This window comes from Pseudophryne corroboree, chromosome 3 (assembly GCF_028390025.1).
Source record: "Pseudophryne corroboree isolate aPseCor3 chromosome 3, aPseCor3.hap2, whole genome shotgun sequence".
Taxonomy (NCBI): Eukaryota; Metazoa; Chordata; class Amphibia; order Anura; family Myobatrachidae; genus Pseudophryne; species Pseudophryne corroboree.
The window spans coordinates 314,127,831-314,151,060 of record NC_086446.1 but is presented as its reverse complement, the minus strand read 5'-3'; the positions used below and the strand labels follow the sequence as shown (position 1 = coordinate 314,151,060).

The 23,230-nt window shown below is 49.9% G+C and overlaps 1 protein-coding gene across 4 annotated transcripts in view; it reads left to right on the top strand.

The window, feature by feature from the left end:
- Positions 1–23,230, top strand: part of TLK2 (tousled like kinase 2) — a 449,799-nt gene that overhangs the window by 162,330 nt on the left and 264,239 nt on the right. The gene's annotated exons all lie outside the window — the stretch shown is intronic.

The following is a 23,230-nucleotide window of genomic DNA, read 5'->3' as shown; positions in this document are numbered from 1 at the left end:
CCAGTCTCCTGCGGAGCCGCTATTCCCCATGGTCCTTACGGAGTCCCCAGCATCCACTACGGACTACGAGAAATAGAATTATCGGTAAGTAAATTCTTATTTTCTCTAACGTCCTAGTGGATGCTGGGGACTCCGTAAGGACCATGGGGAATAGATGGGCTCCGCAGGAGACAGGGCACTTTAAGAAAGAATTTGGATACTGGTGTGCTCTGGCTCCTCCCACTATGTCCCTCCTCCAGACCTCAGTTTGAATCTGTGCCCGGACGAGCTGGGTGCTACTTAGTGAGCTCTCCTGAGCTTACTATAAAAGAAAGTATTTTGTTAGGTTTTTTTTATTTTCAGAGAGATATGCTGGCAACAGACTCTCTGCTACGTGGGACTGAGGGGAGAGAAGCAGCCCTACTCACTGAAGATAGGTCCTGCTTCTTAGGCTACTGGACACCATTAGCTCCAGAGGGATCGTACACAGGATCTCACCCTTTGTCGTCCGATCCTGGAGCTGCGCCGCCGCCCCCCTCGCAGAGCCGGAAGACAGAAGCCGGTGACAGAAGCAAGAAGACTTCGAAATCGGCGGCAGAAGACTCCAGTCTTCATACTGAGGTAGCGCACAGCACTGCAGCTGTGCGCCATTGCTCCCACACTGCACCCATATACTCCGGTCACTGTAGGGCGCAGGGGGTGGGGGGCGCCCTGGGCAGCAATTAGAGACCTCTTGGCAAAAGTGGGCATATATACATATTTTTACACAGAAACGCGGGACAGAAGCACCCCGCTGAGGGGGCGGGGCTTCTTCCTCAGCACTCACCAGCCCCATTTTCTCTCCACAGCTCCGCTGAGAGGAAGCTCCCCAGGCTCTCCCCTGCAGAAACACGGTAGAAGAGGGTAAAAAGAGAGGGGGGGGGGGGCACATAAATTAGGCGCAAAAACAGTATATACAGCAGCTACTGGGTTAACACTAAGTTACTGTGTGATTCCTGGGACATATAGCGCTGGGGTGTGTGCTGGCATACTCTCTCTCTGTCTCTCCAAAAGGCCTTGTGGGGGAACTGTCTTCAAAAAGAGCATCCCCTGTGTGTGTGTGGTGTGTCGGTACGCTTGTGTCGGCATGTTTGACGAGGAAGGCTTTGGAAGCAGAGCGGGAACAAATTAATGTGGGGTCGCCGCCAACACTCGATTGGATGGATATGTGGAAGGTTTTAAATGATAATGTTACTTCCTTGCATAAAAGGTTGGATAAAGCTGAAGCCTTAGGACAGCCGGGGTCTCAGCCCATGCCTGATCCTATGTCGCAGAGGCAGTCAGGGTCTCAGAAGCGCCCACTATCCCAAATTGTTGACACAGATATCGACACGGATTCTGACTCCAGTGTCGATTGCGATGATGCAAAGTTACAGCCTAAATTGGCTAAAGCCATCCGTTATATGATTATAGCAATGAAGGATGTGTTGCACATCACAGAGGAAACCCCAGTCCCTGACAAGAGGGTTTATATGTATGGGGAAAAAAGGCAAGAAGTGACCTTTCCCCCTTCACATGAGCTAAATGAGTTATGTGAAAAGGCTTGGGACTCTCCAGATAAAAAACTGCACATTTCCAAATGAATGCTTATGGCGTACCCTTTCCCGCCAACGGACAGGTTACGCTGGGAATCCTCCCCTAGGGTAGACAAAGCTTTAACACGCTTATCCAATAGGGTAGCCCTGCCGTCACAGGACACGGCCACCCTAAAAGATGCTGCGGATAGAAAGCAGGATGGTACCCTGAAGTCCATTTATACACATTCAGGTACCTTACTAAGGCCGGCGATTGCGTCGGCCTGGATGTGTAGTGCTGTAGCAGCATGGACAGATACCTTATCTGAGGAACTTGATACCTTGGACAAGGATACTATATTGCTGACCCTGGGGCATATAAAAGACGCTGTCCTGTATATGAGAGATGCTCAAAGAGACATTAGCCTACTAGGCTCTAGAATAAATGTAATGTCGATTTCTGCCAGAAGGGTCCTGTGGACTCGGCAATGGACAGGCGATGCCGACTCAAAAAGGCACATGGAGGTTTTACCTTACAAGGGTGAGGAGTTGTTTGGGGAGGGTCTCTCGGACCTGGTCTCCACAGCTACGGCTGGAAAGTACATTTTTTTGCCATATGTTCCCTCAAAACCTAAGAAAGCACCGTATTACCAGATGCAGTCCTTTCGATCACAAAAAGGCAAGAAAGTCCGAGGTGCGTCCTTTCTTGCCAGAGGCAGGGGTAGAGGAAAGAAGCTGCACAATACAGCTAGTTCCCAGGAACAGAAGTCCTCCCCGGCTTCCACTAAATCCACCGCATGTCGCTGGGGCTCCACAGGCGGAGCTAGGCACGGTGGGGGCACGCCTTTGTAGGTTCAGCCACAAGTGGGTTCACTCCCTGTTAGATCCCTGGGCAATACATATTGTGTCTCATGGATACAAGCTGGACTTTGAGAAGAATCCCCCTCACCGACGGCCCTGCCGGCTTCCCCCCACGAGAGGGAAACAGTGTTAACTGCAATTCACAAATTGTATCTGCAACAGGTGGTGGTCAAGGTTCCCCTCCTTCAACAAGGAGGGGGTTATTATTCGACCATGTGGTAGTCCCGAAACCGGACGGTTCGGTCAGACCCATATTGAATTTAAAATCCCTGAACATATACCTGAAAAGGTTCAAGTTCAAGATGGAATCGCTAAGAGCGGTCATTGCAAGCCTGAAAGGGGGAGACTTTATGGTAACTCGGGACATAAAGGATGCATACCTTCATGTCCCCATTTATCCACCTCATCAGGCGTACCTCAGAATTGCGGTACGGGATTGTCATTACCAATTTCAGACGTTGCCGTTTGGTCTCTCCACGGCCCTGAGAATATTCACCAAGGTAATGGCGGAAATGATGGTGCTCCTGCGGAAGCAAGGTGTCACTACTATCATGTACTTGGACGATCTCCTCATAAAAGCGAGATCAAGAGAGCAGTTGCTGAACAGCGTATCACTTTCTCTGGAAGTGTAACGGCAACACGGCTGGATTCTATATATTCCAAAGTCGCAGTTGGTTCTTACAGCTCATCTGCCTCTCCTAGGCATGATCCTAGACACAGACCAGAAAAGGGTTTATCTCCCGATAGAGAGAGCTCAGGAGCTCGTGACACTGGTCAGGAATCTATTAAAACCAAAATAGGTGTCAGTGCATCACTGCACTCGAGTCCTGGGAAGGAGGGTGGCATCATACGAGGCCCATTGGCAGGTTCCATGCGAGGACCTTCCAATGGGACTTACTGGACAAGTGGTCCGGATCACATCTTCAGATGCATCGGTTAATCACCCTATCTCCCAGGGCCAGGGTGTCTCTCCTGTGGTGGCTGCAGAGTGCTCACCTTCTCGAAGGTCGCAGATTCGGCATTCAGGACTGGGTCCTGGTGACCACGGATGCAAGCCTCCGAGGGTGGGGGGCAGTCACACAGGGAAGAAATTTCCAAGGGCTGTGGTCAAGGCAGGAGACTTGCCTTCACATCAATATCCTGGAACTACGGGCCATATACAACGCCCTAAGTCAAGCGGAGACCCTGCTTCGCGACCAACCGGTCCTGATTCAGTCAGACAAAATCACCGCAGTGGCTCATGTAAACCGCCAAAGGCGGCACAAGGAGCAGGGTGGCGATGGTAGAAGCCACCAGAATTCTTCGCTGGGCGGAGAATCACGTAAGCTCACTGTCAGCAGTGTTCATTCCGGGAGTGGACAACTGGGAAGCAGACTTCCTCAGCAGGCACGACCTCCACCCGGGAAAGTGGGGACTTCATCAACAAGTCTTCATGCAGATTGCAAGTCGGTGGGAACTGCCACAGGTGGACATGATGGCATCCCGCCTCAACAAAAAGTTGCAGAGATATTGCGCCAGGTCAAGAGACCCTCAGGCGATAGCTGTGGACGCACTGGTGACACCGTGGGTGTTCCCATCGGTCTATGTATTTCCTCCTCTTCCTCTCATACCCAAGGTGCTGAGAATCGTAAGAAAAGAGGAGTGAGAAAAATACTCTGTTTCGGATTGGCCAAGAAGGACTTGGTATCCAGATCTGTAAGAAATGCTCACAGAGGACTCGTGGCCTCTGCCTCTAAGACAGGACTTGTGCAACAGGGGCCCTGTCTGTTCCAAGACTTACCGCGGCTGCTTTTGACGGCATGGCGGTTGAACGCCGGTTCCTAGCAGAAAAAGGCATTCCGGATGAGGTCATTCCTACGCTGATAGAGGCTAGGAAGGATGTGACGGCTCAACATTATCACCGTATATGGCGAAAATATGTTGCTTGGTGTGAGGCCAGGAATGCCCCTACGGAGGAATTCCAGCTGGGCCGTTTCATTCACTTTCTACAGTCGGGAGTGGCTTTGGGCCTGAAATTGGGTTCCATTAAGGTCCAGATTTCGGTCCTATCCATTTTCTTTCAAAAAGAACTGGCTTCTCTTCCTGAAGTTCAGACGTTGTAAAGGGAGTGCTGCATATTCAGCCCCCTTTTGTGCCTCCAGTGGCACCTTGGGATCTTAACGTGGTGTTGAGTTTCCTGAAGTCACACTGGTTTGAGCCACTCAAAACCGTGGAGTTAAAATTTCTCACGTGGAAGGTGGTCATGCTATTAGCCTTGGCTTCAGCTAGGCGTGTGTCAGAATTAGCGGCTTTGTCACATAAAAGCCCCTATCTGGTTTTCTATATGGACAGGGCAGAATTGCGGACCCGTCCACAATTACTGCCAAAAGTGGTGTCATCTTTTCATAGGAACCAACCTATTGTGGTGCCTGTGGCTACTCGTGACTTGGAGGATTCCGAGTTGCTGGAGGTGGTCAGGGCTTTGAAGGTTTATGTAGCCAGAACGGCTAGAGTCAGGAAAACGGAGTCGCTGTTTATCCTGTATGCATCCAACAAGCTGGGTGTGCTCCTGCTTCAAAGCGAACTATTGCTCGCTGGATCTGTAACACGATTCAGCAGTCTCATTCTGCGGCTGGATTGCCGCTTTCAAAATCAGTAAAAGCCCACTCCACAAGGAAGGTGGGCTCTTCTTGGGCGGCTGCCCGAGGGGTCTCGGCATTACAGCTTTGCCGAGCAGCTACTTGGTCGGGTTCAAACACTTTTGCAAAGTTTTACAAGTTTATACCCTGGCTGAGGAGGACCTTGTGTTTGCTCATTCGGTGCTGCAGAGTCAGCCGCACTCTCTCCCGCCCGTTTTGGAGCTTTGGTATAATCCCCATGGTCCTTACGGAGTCCCCAGCATCCACTAGGACGTTAGAGAAAATAAGATTTTACTTACCGGTAAATCTATTTCTCGTAGTCCGTAGTGGATGCTGGGCGCCCGTCCCAAGTGCGGACTTCTTCTGCAATACTTGTATATAGTTATTGCTTAAATAAGGGTTATGTTGTAGTTGCATCAGGGTTGATCTGATGCTCCGTTGTTGTTCATACTGTTAACTGGGTAAGTTTATCACAAGTTATACGGTGTGACTGGTATGAGTCTTGCCCTGGATTCCAAAATCCTTTCCTTGTACTGTCAGCTCTTCCCGGCACAGTTTCTCTAACTGAGGTCTGGAGGAGGGACATAGAGGGAGGAGCCAGAGCACACCAGTATCCAAATTCTTTCTTAAAGTGCCCTGTCTCCTGCGGAGCCCGTCTATTCCCCATGGTCCTTACGGAGTCCCCAGCATCCACTACGGACTACGAGAAATAGATTTACCGGTAAGTAAAATCGTATTTGTTCTCTCCCAAGCCAAAAAATTCTTCGGCGCCCCCCCTCCCCCCCATATCCCCCATAATTGGCACTAGTAAAGGGACAAATAATAAGGGGCGTGGCTTCGTTGAAATGGGCGTGGCTTCACATAAAGGGGCGTGGCATTGCGGGAAAAGACTACCTTATACCCCAGTTTTGCAACCTGCACGCCCAGACGTTAGCCACCACAGGAAATAAAAATAATCCTGATTCATGCCCCTTACATTATTTGTCATTTTTCCTGTTTATAGTAATGCCCAGTATACATTATGCCCCATACTGCAATGGTCCTTAGACATTATGCCACACACAATAATGCACATGACACAATATGCACACACCGTAATGCCCCCGACACATTATGCCACACACCGTAATGCCTGTGACACATTATGACAGGAATCGCAATGCCCGTTATACATTATGCTACACACTGCAATGCCCCTGATACATTATAGCACATACAATGTCTGTGACACATTATGACACACACCGCAATGATCCTGAGACATTATACCACATACCACAATACCCATGATATAGTATACAACACACCGTAATGCCTGACACATTATGACACACACCGCAATGTCCGTGATACATTATGCCACACACTGCAATGACCCTGAGACATTATACCACATATCACAATGCCCGTGATAAAGTATACCATACACCGTAATGCCTGACACATACCGCAATGCCCGTTATACCCTATGCCACACACCGCAATGCCCGTTATACATTATGCCACACTGCAATGCCCCTGAGACATTATACCACATACCACAATGCCCGTGATATAGTATGCCACACACCGTAATGCCTGTGACACATTATGACACACACTGCAATGTCCGTGATACATTATGCCACACACCGTAATGCCCATTACACATTAAGTTCTACAGTAAGGCTTCTAATTACTTTTAAATTACCTGCTCGTTGCCAGGGGTTTCATGCTCTTGGTTCCATGCACGGTGCCAGGGGTTTTCATGCTCAGGGTGTCATGCTCGTTGCCAGGGGTTTCATGCACTGGGTGTCATGCTCGTTGCTAGGGGGTAGTGCTTGTTGCTAGGGCCGTGCTCCCAGTGTCACATATGCCCCCAGTGCCAGGTATTCCCCCACAGTGCCAGGTAGTCACATGCCCCCAGTGCCAAATATAGCCCCCCCTCCATGTGCCAGGTACACATATACCCCCCCAGTGCCACATATGCCCCCAGTGCCAGATATCCCCCCACAGTGCCAGGTACTCGCGTACCCCCAGTGTTAAATATACCCCCCCAGTGCCAGATATTCCCCCACAGTGCCAGGTACTCACGTGCCCCCAGTGCCAAATAAACCCCCCCCAGTGCCACATATGCCCCCAGTGCCAGATATTCCCCCACAGTGCCAGGTACTCGCGTGCCCCCAGTGCCAAATATACCCCCCCAGTGCCAAATATACCCCCCCAGTGCCACATATGCCCCCAGTGCCAGATATTCCCCCACAGTGCCAGGTACTCACGTGCCCAGTGCTAAACATACCCCCCCCAGTGCCACGTATGTCCCCTCAGTGCCTGCCACATATGCTCCCCCAGTACCGCGCTCCCCCTCCCCGCTCCTTTGTGTTGGAGGGACACGGAGTGCACAGCACGCGCCTCTCCTGTGTCCCTACTGGGTCTCCGGCGGGTCTGTTAAAGGAAGTGCCGGTTCGTGAGCCAATCAGAGCTCGCGAACGGCACTTCCTTTATTAGACCCGCCGGAGACCCAGGAGGTACACGGGAGAGGCGCGCGCTTTGCCCTCCGTGTCCCTCCTTACAGCAGCGGAGGGAAGGAGACCGCAGATTGACATGTCAATCTGCGCTAAATCAGTGGCGCCTCTGCAGCCCCTCGCCCACAAGCCACCGAGAGGGCTGCAGGGGCAGTAGATACGCCACTGGCCAGTGGTCTGCCTACGTGGAATCCAGGAGAAGCGTGGAGACCCTACCCTACACAGGTCAGGCTCTCTTTGGGGAAGCGTTAGATGCGTGGATCTCCACGGCTACAGCGGGTAAGTCACCTTTTTTTCCCTCAGCTGTACATGCTCCAAAGAAACCCTTTTCTTCACCTGCATCACAGCCCTTTCCGGCTACCAAGCTCAGAAAGGCCAGACCGTCCAACACCTTCTTTCAGGAGGTTCGGCCCAAGTCCAAGAAACCTGCTGCTGTGGCTTCCCAAGAACAGAAACCTGCTTCAGGTACACCAAAGTCCTCCGCATGACGGTGGACGGCACGCCCCGGAGGTGGGGCTGGTGGGAACGAGACTCAGGCAGTTCAGTCACGTCTGGGTGTCGTCCGGCCTGGATCCCTGGGTGCAAGATATTGTGTCCCAGGGGTACAGGCTGGAATTTCAAGATCTCCCTCCTCACCGATTTTTCAAATCAGGCTTGCCAGCTCTGCTGGCAGACAGGACGGTCCTGCAAGAGGTCGTCCAGAAGTTGGTGAAGGCACAGGTGATTGTGACTGTTCCACCTCATATGCAAAACAAGGGTTACTATTTGAACCTTTTCGTGGTGCCGAAACCGGATGGTTTGGTCAGGCCCATTCTGAACCTGAAATCACTGAACCCCTTTCTGAAGCAGTTTAAGTTCAAAATGGAATCTCTACGGGCGGTGATATCAGGTCTGGAAGAGGGGGAATTCCTGGTATCCCTGGATATCAAGAATGCGTACCTCCACATTCTGATTTGGCCGTCGCATCAGGCTTCTCTCCAGTTCGCACTATTGGACTGTCATTTCCAACTCCAGGCCCTGCCATTTGGCCTCTCCACAGCACAGAGGGTATTCATCAAGTTGATGGCAGAGATGATGGTTCTCCTCCGCAAACAGGGGGTGAACATAATTCCATATCTGGACGATCTGCTGATAAAGGCATCGTCTAAGAAGAAGCTGGTGCAGGCCATTTTTCTTACGACCCACCTACTCAGAGTCCACGGTTGGATTCTGAATCTTCCAAAATCATATTTGGAACCAACCAGGAGGTTGTCCTTTCTGGGAATGATCCTCAACCCGGAAGTGCAGAGGGTATTTCTTCCACAGGAAAAGGCGTTGGCGCTGGTCCGGGATGTCCTAAAGCCAGCTCGGGTATCGGTTCATCGATGCATTCGCCTTCTGGGAAAGATGGTGGCCTCTTACGAGGCTCTCCAGTACGGGAGGTTCCATGCTCTGGCCTTCCAACTGGATCTCCTAGACAAGTGGTCAGGATCTCATCTACACATGCACCAGAGAATACGTCTGTCGCCAAGGGCCAGGATTTCACACCTCTGGTGGCTCCAACTACCTCACCTTCTGGAGGGCCGCAGTTTCGGGATTCAGGAATGGATCCTTCTGACCTCGGATGCAAGCCTCCGAGGCTGGGGTGCAGTCACTCAAGGGAAAACCTTCCAGGGAAGCTGGTCAGGTCTAGAAGCCAGACTACCGATCAACATTCTGGAACTAAGAGCCATATACAACGGTCTTCTTCAAGCGGCCCATCTTCTAAGATATCGGGCCATTCAAGTGCAGTCGGACAATGTAACGACTGTAGCTTGCATAAACCGACAGGGCGGAACGAAGAGCAGAGCTGCAATGTCAGAGGTAACAAGAATCATCCTCTGGGCGGAAATACACGCGTTGACGCTGTATGCAATCTTCATTCCGGAACTAGACAACTGGGAAGCTGACTTCCTCAGCAGACACGATCTCCATCCAGGGGAGTGGGGTCTCCATCCGGAGGTGTTCGAGGAGATAATAGATCTTTGGGGGGGTACCCCAAATAGACATGATGGCCTCTCGTCTCCACAAGAAGCTTCAGCGTTATTGTTCCAGATCAAGGGACCCACAAGCAGAGGCGGTGGGACGCCCTAGTGTCTCCGTTGGTATTCCAATAGGTGTATGTGTTTCCACCACTCCCACTCATCCCAAGAGTTCTAAATCTCATAAGGAGAACAAGGGTTCAAGCTATCCTCATTGCTCCTGACTGGCCAAGAAGGGCTTGGTACGCGGATCTTCTGGATCTACTGCAAGAAGAGCTGAGGCCTCTTCCTCTTCGGAAGGACCTGCTGCAGCAGGGGCCGCTCGCCTATCAAGACTTACCGCGGCTACGTTTGACGGCATGGAGGTTGAACGCCTGATACTAGCTCGAAATGGCATTCTGAACAATGTTATTCCAACCCTGATACAGGCTAGGAAAGGAATAACTTCTAAACATTACCATCGAATTTGGAAAAAATATGTATCTTGGTGTCCAAAAACTTTCCTACGGTGGATTTTCAACTGGGACACTTTCTCCTTTTCCTGCAAGCCGTTGTGGATATGGCCCTGAGGTTGGGATCTGTGAAGGTCCAGATTTCGGCCCTATCCATTTTCTTCCAAAAACAATTGGCTGCCCTCCCTGAAGTTCAGACCTTTTTGAAGGGAGTTCTGCACATCCAACCTCCCTTTGTACCGCCTATGGCGCCTTGGGACCTTAACGTGGTGTTGCAGTTCCTCCAATCGGACTGGTTTGAGCCTCTACAGGAGGTTGAGGTCAAATTTCTTACGTGGAAGGCTTTCACGTTGTTGGCCTTAGCTTCTGCTAGACGTGTGTCGGAGTTGGGGGCTTTGTCCTGTAAAAGCCCGTACTTGTTCTTCCATGAAGATAGAGCTGAGCGCCAGACACGTCAGCAGTTTCTTTCAAAGGTTGTGTTGGCATTTCATATCAACCAACCTATTGTGGTGCCAGTGGCTACTGACTCCTCCATTTCGTCAAAGTCCTTGGATGATGTTAGGGCTTTGAAAGTCTATGTGAAGAGGACTGCTCGTCACAGAAAATTGGACTCTGTTTGTCCTGTATGATCACAATAAAATTGGGTGTCCTGCTTCTAAGCAGACAATCTCTCGCTGGATCAGGTCCACAATCCAGCATGCGTATTCTACGGCAGGATTGCCGTGTCCTACGTCTGTCAAGGCCCACTCTACTCGTAACGTGGTGTCTTCCTGGGCGGCTGCCCGGGGTGTCTCGGCGTTATAACTTTGCCGAGCTGCAACTGGGTCTGGGTCGAAAACGTTTGTAAAGTTCTACAATTTCGATACTTTGACGGAACTTCAGATCATCAGAGGCCAATCAGTTCTGCAGGAGCCTCCGCGCTCTCCCTCCCATTCTGGTAGCTTTGGTACATCCCCATGGTACTAATGTGCACCCCAGCATGCTCTAGGTCGGAAGAAAAAATAGGATTTTGGATACCTACCGGTAAATCCTCGTAGTCCGTAGAGGATGCTGGGTGCTTCGTTTTCCTGCAATTGTTATCTGGTTCAGTACAACTTTGTTTTTAGTTAGGTACTGCATTGTTACTTGGTAAATACTGTTTCAGCGGTTGCTAAGTTTTTCATGCTACGTTAGCTTGATGTGCCTTGTATGTGTGAGCTGGTATGAATCTCGCCACTATCTGTTTTAAATCCTTCTCTTGAAGATGTCCGTCTCCTCGGGCAAAGTTTCTAGACTGAGTCTGGTAGGAAGGGCAAAGAGGGAGGAGCCAGCCCACACACTCAAACTCTTAAAGTGGCAATGGCTTCTGGTGGACCCCAGCATCCTCTACGGACTACGAGAAAAGCATTTACCGGTAGTTAACCAAAAATCCTATTTTTGTGCTTACTGTGAAACATTGGTAAACACAAGATGTGCAGTGTATGTCACACTAGATTCTCTCCATTATCTCATGATTGTTTCATGTGAACAATGCAGTCAATCTTCACAAATCAGTGAAGGGGCTGGGGGAGAGGGTCCAGAGCCCCACTGGTTAGGGTCTCTTTAAGACTATGATGTCAGATATGTCATCCCAGCTCACTGCTAATGTGCTAATGTGCAGAAGACTCCGCTACTACAACAAGCTGTTGCAGAGTTAGCTGCTAAGGCAGATGTTACACAGCCCACCCCTCTCAGGCAGGTCCAAAGAAGTGTGGTTTACCTGCTCTACTCTGATACAAATGATATACAGGAGGATGGGGATGACCTGGATCCTGTTAGTGGGGATCTCGATTCTGCTTGGAGTATTGAACCCCTAATTCTGGCTATAAGGGATGTGTTAAAGCACCCTCTAGAGGACGCTGCGTCACAGCAGTCGTTTTTTTTTTGTACAAAACAAGCCTAATGTTACTTTCCCTGACTCTACAGTGTTATATGACCTATTCAAACAGGCCTGAAAAAATCCAGACAAAAAATTTCAAGTGTCCAAAAAGATTTTACACACTTTCCCATTTGCTCCTGAAGGTCGAAAATTTTGCAGGAACCCCCTGGGGTGGATGTGTCCGTCTCTCGCCTGTCTAAAAAGGCGGTGCTGCCTGCCCTGGGCTCCTTTACCATGAAGGATCCTGGGGATAGGAAGATAGAGACTACCCTAAAGTCTATATACACGGCATCCGGTATATCACAAAAGCCGGTCATTGCGGGTTGCTGGATGACCCATACCATTCATTCCTGGGCCACTCAAATTCAGGGGGTCCTCTCTGAGGATATGCCCTTATTTACTATGGTAACTCTCCTAAAACACATTCAGGACACTACACATGTCCTTTGTGATTCTCTCGAGGAGATGGGGGAATATAAATGCTCGGACTTCTGCCATAACAGTGTCGGCGTGCAGGGCCTTGTGGTTGCGTCAGTGGATAGCGGACGCGGAATCCAAACGTAGTGTGGGTTGTATTGGATACTTGGATTTCCAAAGTTACGGCTGGGAAATCCACATTTCTCCCCTCTGGGCTCTATCCGCCCCCCCCCCCCCCCCTTCCCCCCTGGCGAAATGCTCCTGTCCGGGACCGTCTGTCCAGTCCTTTCGGTCTCACAGATTTTGATCTAAGGCCAGAGGCGCCTCCAATGCGACTAGAGGCACCAAAGGTAAGTCCAGAAAACCTGCCAACACCAGCTCTCTGGAACAGTCCACTGGTTCTTTGTCCACTAAGGCCTCAGCATAACGGTGCCCACCCACCCCGAGTGGATCTCGAGGTGGGAGCTCGACTGTGTCACTTCAGCCGTGTCTGGGAGACTTCCTGCCAGGATACCAGGGTCAGATCTCTTTTTTTTATCAAGGCTACAAGCTGGAGTTCGACAGTACTCCTCCCCAATAATTTTTCAGATCAAGCTTTCCAGCTTTGTAGGATATGCAAGTTACGTTGTAGCAGGCCATCCGAAAGTTGGTCCGGTCCCACGTCATTGTTCCAGTACGAATTCCGCAACGCGGTATGGGGTTTTAATCAAACCTATTTGTGGTGCCGAATCCGGACGGTTCGGTCAGACCTATTTCTGCTGCGGGGTACACTGGGCTCCACAAGGATAGACATAGGGGTGTATAGTAGGATCTTGATCCGAAGCACTAACAGGCTCAAAAGCTTTGACCTTCTTCCCAAGATGCATAGCGCCGCCTCCTATATCACCCCGCCTCCGTGCACAGGAGCCCAGTTTGTAGTTGGTGCTTGCAGTGCAAGCATGTGACAGGAAGAGCTGCTCACAACAGCTCTAGAAAAAGCTTTTTCTGAGGAAATAAGACTACAAGGTCTGCAGCAGAGGCACAGATTGTGCTGGATGTCAGTAGACATTGCCTGCTGCAGCTCCAGCTCTCCCCAGCGGCGCTGTACACTCCCAAGCCCTGGTTGCCGGGTACCTACAGCGGAGGCTCCGGTTTTCTTCACGTTAGACACACACGGCTGGGGCTCTCCAGGATCGCATGGCCGCGATTCGGGAGGTGGTAAGTGGGTCCCGCTTGCGGGACCCAGTCTTTATCGCGATCCGGCGCAGTCAGTGGGAGGCGGGCCGCGCACGCTAGCGGTGGATACTGTGGCAGTACAGGCGATCCCACTAGATCACCAGGGCATGGGCGCAGGTCAGGTTTTCTCTCTAAACTAATTCTTATATCGCCCACAGTACCCGGTGGTTTTGCCAGCAGAGGGGATAAGGCTTAGAGCTGAAGCCCCTCCTCCAGCCCCAGGGCGCCATTTCTAGCAAGTGTTCCCGCCCTGGAGCTGCATATCGGTCTTTCCCTCACTCCCCGTCAGTGTCTGCGGCGCCATTATACCTCAGCTCACTGTTCCTGGGACTGCTTGGGCAAATCCTCCTATGTAAAGCCGCCTGGTTGTCAGCGCTGTGCCTTTACATGACACTTAAGTATTCTACCTGCCATTTTAGAGAAAGCTTGCACTTAGTAAGGGTTTTATAGTACAATTACCCTGTGATATACATCCAGTTCTTACTGTGTACTGTTATATCTATTGTTATATAGCTGTGTAAACTAGTCCAGTGCAGGATTATTGTCAGTAATAACCTCTGCATTGTACAAACTGTGACTTTCTGTGTGTGCATTTGATAGCTGAGTGGTGTCCATTTCGTGTCTTTCACTCAACCTGCTGTCCCTATATTCCATAACCTGAGGGGTCTTGGTGCGTCAGGTGTTATCTAATATTGGATTTTCACAAAGATATACCGTATTACGTATTTTTCGCTGTGATTTAGTCACCATATCTCTCCTTTATCTCTGCTAGTGCTGACTACACTGCGCAGGGGTTTGGGTTCAGAGGTATAGTGCTGCTGATAATTGTACTGTGTTACCTCATACTGCAAGTTATATCATGTCTGCTTCTGAGGGTAACGGTTCTGGGGCTGAGCACACTGCCGGTGTTGCTGACGCCACGGGGCCATATGAGGAGAATATAGCAGCTGTGGGCTCTGGTTCTGGGGGCTCCTTGCCCCCCCAGTGGGACTGTGTTAACGGAGGCACATACTGACCCACCGTGGGCTGCTTTTTCCACGCTTCTGCATACGCTAGTTCATAAACTAACTCCTCCTATGGGACCCCCAATGCCGGTGCAACCATTTGTGGTCCCTGCAGCTAACCCGCCGTGGGCAGACGATTTATCTGCTCAATTGAAGAAGTTGAACCAGTCCTTGACTACTAAAAAGTCTGACCAACGCTCGCCTAAGTCCAAGAGGTCCTCTAAACGAGCGCTTATCTCCTCACAATCCACTGCTGTCACTGACACCTCGTCTGATGAAGACGGCACATTTACTGACCCCTCAGGTTCTGACTCAGATACGGCTGATGGGGGAGGCTAGTTCACATGTGGATGTTCCTGATCTTTTGGAGGCTATTAAGTTAATTCTGCAGATTACGGATGATCCTGAGCCATCCGTTCCTCCTAAGAAACCAGATAGGTTCAAGCGTCAGAAGGTGGTTGAGCAAGTTTTACCTCACTCTGAGCACCTAGTGGATATACGTCAGGAACCCTGGGTGAAACCCGGATACGAAGTTTGTGCCTCAAAAGATGATGCTGGCTCGCTATCCCCTCGCGCCAGAGCTGTCTCAAAATTGGGAAACGCCTCCTCCAGTAGACTCACATGTGGCTAGGATGGTGGTTTCCTCAGCTCTACCTGTCAATACTGTCACGTCTCTAAAAGAGCCTACGGATAAACGTGTCGAGGGTTGTCTGAAAGCGATTTACACCCTCACGGGTGCTGCACAAAGGCCCACTATTGCAGCTACATGGGCTGCAGAGGCTATTGAAGCATGGGTCTTGGAGTTAGAAGCTGAAATGTCTTCTGACCATGCTAGACAATGCTTGTCAAATATTGTCACAGCTTCTCGATATATTAAAGAGGCGGCTTCTGATGCTGGTATCCTGGCTCGCCGGATATTATGGCTGAGATCCTGGTCTGTGGATCTGGACTCTAGAAAAACCCTTGAGGTGTACTCCCTTTCAAGGGAGATATTCTGTTTGGGGAGGAGCTACTGCCAAAACTGCCTGTCTGCCAAGTACTGCTCCTTCTGTGTCGAGGGCTAAAGGTACGTCCTTTCGCCCCTTTCGTCCTTCAGGTAAAGCAAAAGGTCAACCGTACCATAAGCAGGCCCGCACTTCCAAGCCTGGTAAGCCGAAGCCCAAAAGAGCCTGGGCTGCCCGTCAGCTAGCTTCCAAGACCGATAAGCCTGCCGCATGACGGGGCGGGCCTCCCCCTGGGGGATCCCAGGGTGGGGGGCCGGCTTCTAGGGTATACCCAGGAATGGTTGAAGACCACTTCAGATGCCTGGGTACGGGAAGTCGTCACTCGAGGTTACGCCATAGCCTTCAAATACTGACCCCCTCATCGATTTTGCCGGACAGACGTCCCTTTGGACCAGACAAAGGCAAAAACTCTACACTCGGTGGTACAGACCCTCCTGGATACAGGAGTCGTAGTACAGGTACCTCTTGCTCAGAGGGGCTGGGGGTACTATTCTCCGCTGTTTCTAGTCCCGAAACCGAATGGGTCCTCCCGGCCCATTCTCAACCTCAAGGCATTGAACAGGTTTATGAAGGTTTCCAAGTTCCGTATAGGAAACCCTTCGCTCTATAGTTCTGGCCTTGGAACCTGGGGACTACATGGTCTCCCTGGATATACAGGATGCTTACCTGCATATTCCTATAGCAGTGTCACATCAACAATACCTGAGGTTCGCTATTGGCAACCTACATTACTAGTTTCGGGCGTTACCTTTTGGTTTAACAACGGCTCCGCGAGTCTTCACCAAAGTTATGGCGGTGATGACGGTGGTACTCCGCCGTCAAGGGGTCAGGATACTGCCGTATCTGGGCGACTTGTTAATCCTGGCAAATTCCCCAGATCTTCTCCTGCGTCATCTGGATATGACGGCCCGGTTTCTACAATCCCACGGGTGGCTCATCAACTGGAAGAAATCCTCCCTGGTCCCTGCTCAGAGCATGGTGCACCTGGGAGCGTTGTTGGACACTTACAACCAGAGGTTGTTCTTGTCTAAGGAGAAAGTCCTGAAGATTCAAGACAGGATTCGTTGCTTCCTTTCTCGTCCGCAAGTGTTGATACATTCGGCAATGCAGGTGCTGGGCCTAATGGTATCAGCATTCGACATGGTGGAGTATGCTCAATTCCATTCTCGCCCCCTCCAGAGGCTGATTCTAGCCAAGTGGGACGGCCTGCCTCACCGGTTCAGATCTCAAATGATCTTCTTGACTCCGGAGATCCGTCTGTCGCTACACTGGTGGCTCCGGGACCAACAATTGTGCAGGGGTCGTCCCTTCTGGATATCCAACTGGGTCCTGTTGACGACAGATGCCAGTCTAAGAGGTTGGGGTGCGGTGCTGGAGCAACACTCCCTTCAGGGTCGGTGGAACAAGGAGGAATCTCTCCTCTCGATTAACATTCTAGAATTGCGGGCAGTCTTCAATGCGTTGAACCTGGCCCAGCATTTAATTCAGAACCGTCCTGTTCAAGTACAGTCGGACAACGCCACCACAGTGGCTTACATAAATCATCAAGGCGGCACTCGAAGCCGTTTGGCAATAAAGGAAGTCTCACGGATTCTACAGTGGGCAGAACGCCATCTACCGGCCATATCGGCAATATTCATTCCGGGAGTCTTGAATTGGGAAGCAGGCTTTCTCAGTCGTCAGGACGTACATGCCGGCGAGTGGGGCCTCCATCCAGAAATGTTTCAACTCATAGTGGAAAGGTGGGGCCTTCCAGACGTAGATCTGATGGCGTCTCGACACAATCACAAAGTTCCGGTCTTCGGAGCAAGGACAAGGGATCCTCAAGCAGCATTCGTGGATGCACTGGCGGTACCGTGAAGGTTTCGGCTGCCGTACGTGTTCACTCCGGTGTCACTTCTGCCCAGGGTAATTCGGAAGTCCAAGCAAGAAAAAGGAATTCTGCTTCTCATAGCTCCAGCGTGGCCCAGACGGCACTGGTTCTCGGACCTGCAAGGCCTATCGTCAGAGCGTCCAATTTTACTTCCACAACGCCCAGACCTCCTCGTTCAGGGCCCCTGTGTCTTTGATGGCGTGGCTCTTGAAGCTTCCGTCTTGAGGGCTAAAGGGTTTTCTGAAGCAGTCAATCAAACTATGTTGCGGGCCCGGAAACCGGCTTCGGCTCGGATTTACTATAGGGTCTGGCATTCTTACTTTGTTTGGTGCGCATCTAACGATTATGATGCTTCCAAGTTTAGTATAGCCAAGTTGTTGGCTTTTCTTCAGCAGGGCCTGGATTTAGGCCTGCGTCTGGCCTCCCTCAAGGTTCAAATATCTGCCTTGTCGGTGTGGTTTCAGAGAAACATTGCGACCTTACCTGATGTGCATACCTTTACTCAGGGCGTGTTGCGTATCCAACCTCCCTATGTCCCGCCTGTGGCTCCTTGGGACTTGTCGGTGGTTTTGGAGGCGTTACAAGAGTCTCCGTTTGAACCTCTTGGTTCAGCTGACCTTAAGTGGCTTTCCCTTAAGGTGGTGTTTCTGCTGGCTATTGCTTCAGCTAGAAGAGTGTCGGATTTGGGTGCCTTGTCATGTAGTTCCCCATATCTGATATTTAGCCGTGACCGGGCGGTTCTTAGGACTCGTCCCGGCTATCTACCTAAGGTGGTTTCTTCGTTCCACTTTAATCAGGAGATTGTAGTTCCGGCACTTGTTTCTCCTGATCTGTTTCCCAAAGAGCGGTCTTTGGATGTGTGGTACAGGCTCTCCATATCTATGTGAAGAGAACTGCTCCTATTAGGAAATCTGATTCTCTTTTTGTTGTGTTTGGGTTTCTCAAACAGGGCTGGCCTGCTCACTGGTCAGCTGGATTAGAATGGTGATTGCACATGTTTATGTGAAGGCTGGTCTCTCTGCTCCTGATCAAATTATGGCCCATTCTACTCGGTCTGTTGGACCTTCTTGGGCGGCCCAACGTGGTGCGACCCTTGAACAATTGTGCAAGGCGGCTACGTGGTCCTCTGTGAACACGTTCATAAGGTTCTATGCCTTCGATACTGCCACTTCCCAGGATGCTTCCTTTGGACGCCGGGTTCTTGTGCCTGCTACAGTGCATCCCCTCCCATAAGGAACTGCTTTAGGACATCCCCTATGTCTATCCTTGTGGAGCCCAGTGTACCCCGCAGCAGAAAACGAGTTTTATGGTAAGAACTTACATTTGTTAAAACTCTTTCTGCGAGGTACACTGGGCTCCACAAGGCGCCCACCCTGACGCACTTAGCTTCTTTGGGTTGGTATGGCATTAGCCGCTGACACTTCTCCTGTCTGGAGAGTGTGGTGTTTGTGGCAACTGGCAGTTGTTGTCTCTTTTACTTGCTACTGCATTGGGCTGGTTAACAAAACTGAGCTCCTGTGCATGGAGGCGGGGTGATATAGGAGGCGGCGCTATGCATCTTGGAAAGAAGGTCAAAGCTTTTGAGCCTGTTGGTTCTTCGGATCAAGATCCTACTCTACACCCCTATGTCTATCCTTGTGGAGCCCAGTGTACCTCGCAGAAAGAATTTTAACAAAGGTAAGTTCTTACCATAAAACTCGTTTTTAAATCTAAAATCCTTGAATCCTTAATTGAAGGTGTTCAAGATGAAATCCCTGCAAGGAATGACTGCGAGCCTGGAAGAACTCAAATTTATGGTTTCCTTGGACATCAAGTACGCCTACCTCCATATTCAGATTTGGCCGCCTCATCAGGTGTACCTGCGGCTTGCCCTTCTGGACAATCATTTCTAATTCCAGGCACTGCTCTTCGACCTGTCCACAGCCCCGAGGGTATTCACCAAGGTGATGGCGGAGATGATGTTCCAAATCCGGGTCCAGGGGGTCAATGTTGTCCCTTATCTGGATGATCTTCTGATAAAAGCACGATCCAAGGAGCTTTTGTTGCTCCATATCGACCGCACTATCCATCTTCTGTCGCACCATGAGATTCTCAACTTACAGAAGTCCCACCTGGAGCCAACTCAGAGGCTCCTGTTCCTAGGGATGTTGCTGGATACTGTGGCCCAGAAGGTGTTTCTACCAGAGGACAAGGCAAAATTACTTAAGGATATGGGCCGCATGGTGCTCAGACCTACTTTTGTGTCCATCTATCTTTGCATACGATTGTTGGGAAAGATGGTTGCCTCATACGAGGCGATCCAGTATGGGAGGTTCCATGTCTGAACTTTCAGTTGGATCACCTGAGCAATTGTTCCGGATTGCATCTACAAATGCATCAAATGATTCAGCTGTCACCTCAGGCCAGGATTTGCCTCCTATGGTGGCTACAGTCCTCCAATCTCCTGGAAGGCCGGATTTTCGGGATTCAGGTTTGGACCCTCCTCACGACGGATGCAAGTCTACGGGGATGGGGAGCGGTCACCCAAGGTACGCAGTACCAGGGCAGGTGGTCAGCCCACGAGGCCCTCCTTACGATCAACATTCTGGAACTTCGGGCGATCTACAATGCTCTGCTTCAGTCCTCTCCTCTGTTCAAGGATCACGCGATCCAGGTAAGGCCGGACAGCGCCACAGCAGTGGCGTACATCAATAGGCAAGGGAGGACAAAAAGCAGAGCCTGCATGCGAGAGGTATCAAAGATACTCCTCTGGACGGATCGAAATGCAAGAGCAATGTCCGCAATCTTCATTCTGGGAGCGGACAACTGGGATGCAGACGATCTCCACCCGGAGGAGTGGGGGCTCCATCTGGTGTTCCAGCAGATAATCGGCCGGTAGGGTTGCCTACAAATAGACATGATGGTTTCTCGTCTCAACAAGAAACTTCCCTGGTATTGCTCACGGGCCAGGGACCCTCAGGCGAGGGAAGTTGACGCACTGGCGTCGCCTTGGCCGTACCGGCTGGTCTACCTGTTTCCTCCGATTCCATTGCTCCCAAGTGTGCTGAAGCGAATCAGGAATCAAGTTGTCCAGGCAATTCTGATTGCCCCGGGTTGGTCTCGGAGGGCGTGGTACGCGGATCTTTTGAACATGTCCGTTGAAGACCCTTGGCCTCCACTACTAAGAAGAGATCTTCAACAAAGACCGTTCGTCTACCCGGACTTACGGCGACTTCGTTTGACAGCATGCAGGTTGAGCGGAACATCCTTACTCACAAGGGCCTTTCCAAGAAGGTTATTGTTACCATGGTTTAGGCCAGGAAACCTGTGACATCAAAACGCTGTCATATCTGGAGGAGATATGTCTCTTGGTGCGAGGAACGCACATATCCGCCTGCAGAGTTTCACTTGGGAAGTTTCTTACGTTTCCTGCAGGGTGGGATGGATAAGGGTTTATGTCTGGGTTCCATTAAGGTCCAAATTTCAGCTCTCTCCATTTTCTTCCAGAAGAAATTGTCACTGTTGCCAGAAGTTCAGACCTTCTTGCAAGGAGTACTCCACATACAACCTCCTTTTGTACCGCATACGGCTCCCTGGGATTTGAATGTGGTGTTGGAATTTCTACAGTCATCCTGGTTTGAACCTCTGCTGACAGTAGAAGACAAGTACCTCACGTGGAAGACAGTGATGTTACTGGCCCTGGCTTCTGCTAGGCATGTCTCAGAATTGGGGGCCTTATCATGTAGAAGTCCATACTTGGTCTTTTACGAGGATAGAGCGGAACTCAGGACTAGACAGCAGTTCCTGCCGAAGGTTGTCTCTTCGTTTCACCTGAATCAACCTATTGTGGTTCCGTCAAGTTCTGACAGTTGTGCTCCTCCGGAGGCATTAGATGCTGTGCGAGCCTTTAAGATCTATGTCAAGCAGACGGCTCGGATCAGAAAGACGGATTCCTTGTTCGTGCTCTATGATGCACAGAAAAACAGTTCTCCTGCTTCGAAGCAGTCCATTGCTCATTGGCTTAGGCTTACTATCCAAAAGGTCTATGTGTCGAAAGCCTTACCTGTTCCTAAGTCTCTGAAGGCCCACTCTACAAGATCAGTGAGTTCTTCCTGGGTGGCTGCCCATGGAGTCTCGGCCTTGCAACTTTACTGAGTTGCTACTTGGTCGGAGGAGAACACTTTTGTTAAGTTCTATAAGTTTAATACCCTGGCCAAAGAGGATACCCAGTTTGGGCAGGCGGTACTGCAGAAGTCTCTGCACATTCCTGCCCATTCTGGAAGCTTTGGGACGTCCCCATCGTTGCTGATGTTACCAGCCATTGTTGGTTGTTATATGTTAGTTGTGTGCTGGTATGTAAATATCACCACCCTTTGTTATCATGTTCCTTCTCTCATGTATGTCCATTCTCCTTCGTTCACATTTTTACCTGTAACTGCCTGTGGGAGGGGGCATAGAGGGGAGGAGCCAGCACACCCAGTTGAAGAAATTTAAAGTGCACTGGCTTCTTTGGACTCCGTCTATACCCATCGTACTAGATTCACCAATATCCCTTATGGACTACGAGAAAAGGATTTACCGGTAGGTATTAAAATACAATTATTATTTTTAAGACTAACTTGATATTTTTATACTGTTCTCTAAGTTTTGTTGAGTGACCGGTAGGAATTGAGGAAAATGTATTCACATTGTGCGGTAATATGCATTTTAAGCTCCTTTTTGAACTATTTAATAAGAGCAGTCAGTCTTCTGCTCGATATTCTGGTAACCTCATCATCTGGAGAAGTTCAGGAATATTGTTGCAATACACAAGATTGTTATTTTAGCTAAAGAACTGCAGTATGGCTTTCTTTCTATTTCGATACGACGTTATAGTAACATCCGGCTCAAGACTGCTTTTCTTGAAGTCTGGATGCAAAAAGCTCACCTCCTTTTTTCAATAAATTCAAGTCACAATTTAAATCGTTTAGTTCCTTTTTTAGTCTGGAGTAGAGGAAACTTTCTTCAAATTCACGTTCATTTGTGTTGTCACTTGCACTGGATGAAATGACCATTTCCACGTCATTACACTCAGCTTCGCACAAAGAACTGAATGATGGTACAGGTAAATCTTCGCTATGTGGTATCTGTTGCTTTGCAGAATTCATACTTGGGTACTTAAATCGATTCATACCCTTCGCATTTACAGCACAAAAATAGCAGTAACTCAAGTGATCTTTTGGCTCACACCTCATCATAGGTATGCCAAAATGAAGTCCTTTTCGATCATCTTTAGTCCAATTGTGGAGTGATTACACGCAGATTTTACAAACTTTGTGAGGCACCCATATCTTGTCTTGCTGACTTATGTGACTTCCAAAATAAGCCTGATACTTGTTTTACGAATTCAGTTATATCTTTTCTTCCTTTTGCAACACTATATTTGCCACAAATATAACCAGAAAACATTAGGGTTGTTAGTACACCATCTCTGAGAAGAACTCATTTTTACGATGAAAATGTTTTGTTTCACACATTCAGTGCTAACTCCCAACAAAAGCCAAGGACGTACTGAACAAAACAAGCCCAACCAGGGGAAAATAGGTTGTGATGAGACAGAGAGAGGGCCGAACAAAGGAACAGGAGGTGTGCTTAACTGCGTCACTCGGTCCTCTCTGTTGCTCCTCTCTGTATGCTAGGAGGACGTGTGCTGTGGTCTAAGGTTGTCCCAGCAGGTTCAGCAATGCACTTCCACGCCTCCTCCCAGCATTAGTGAGGAGATATGAATGTGTTATGCGTCTCAAACGTGACTTCCAGCTACGTTATCACAAATAAAACAAATTCTAGTTATTGTTGAAAGAAAGCTGTTGTTAACAGAATCAACTTACTTTTGCT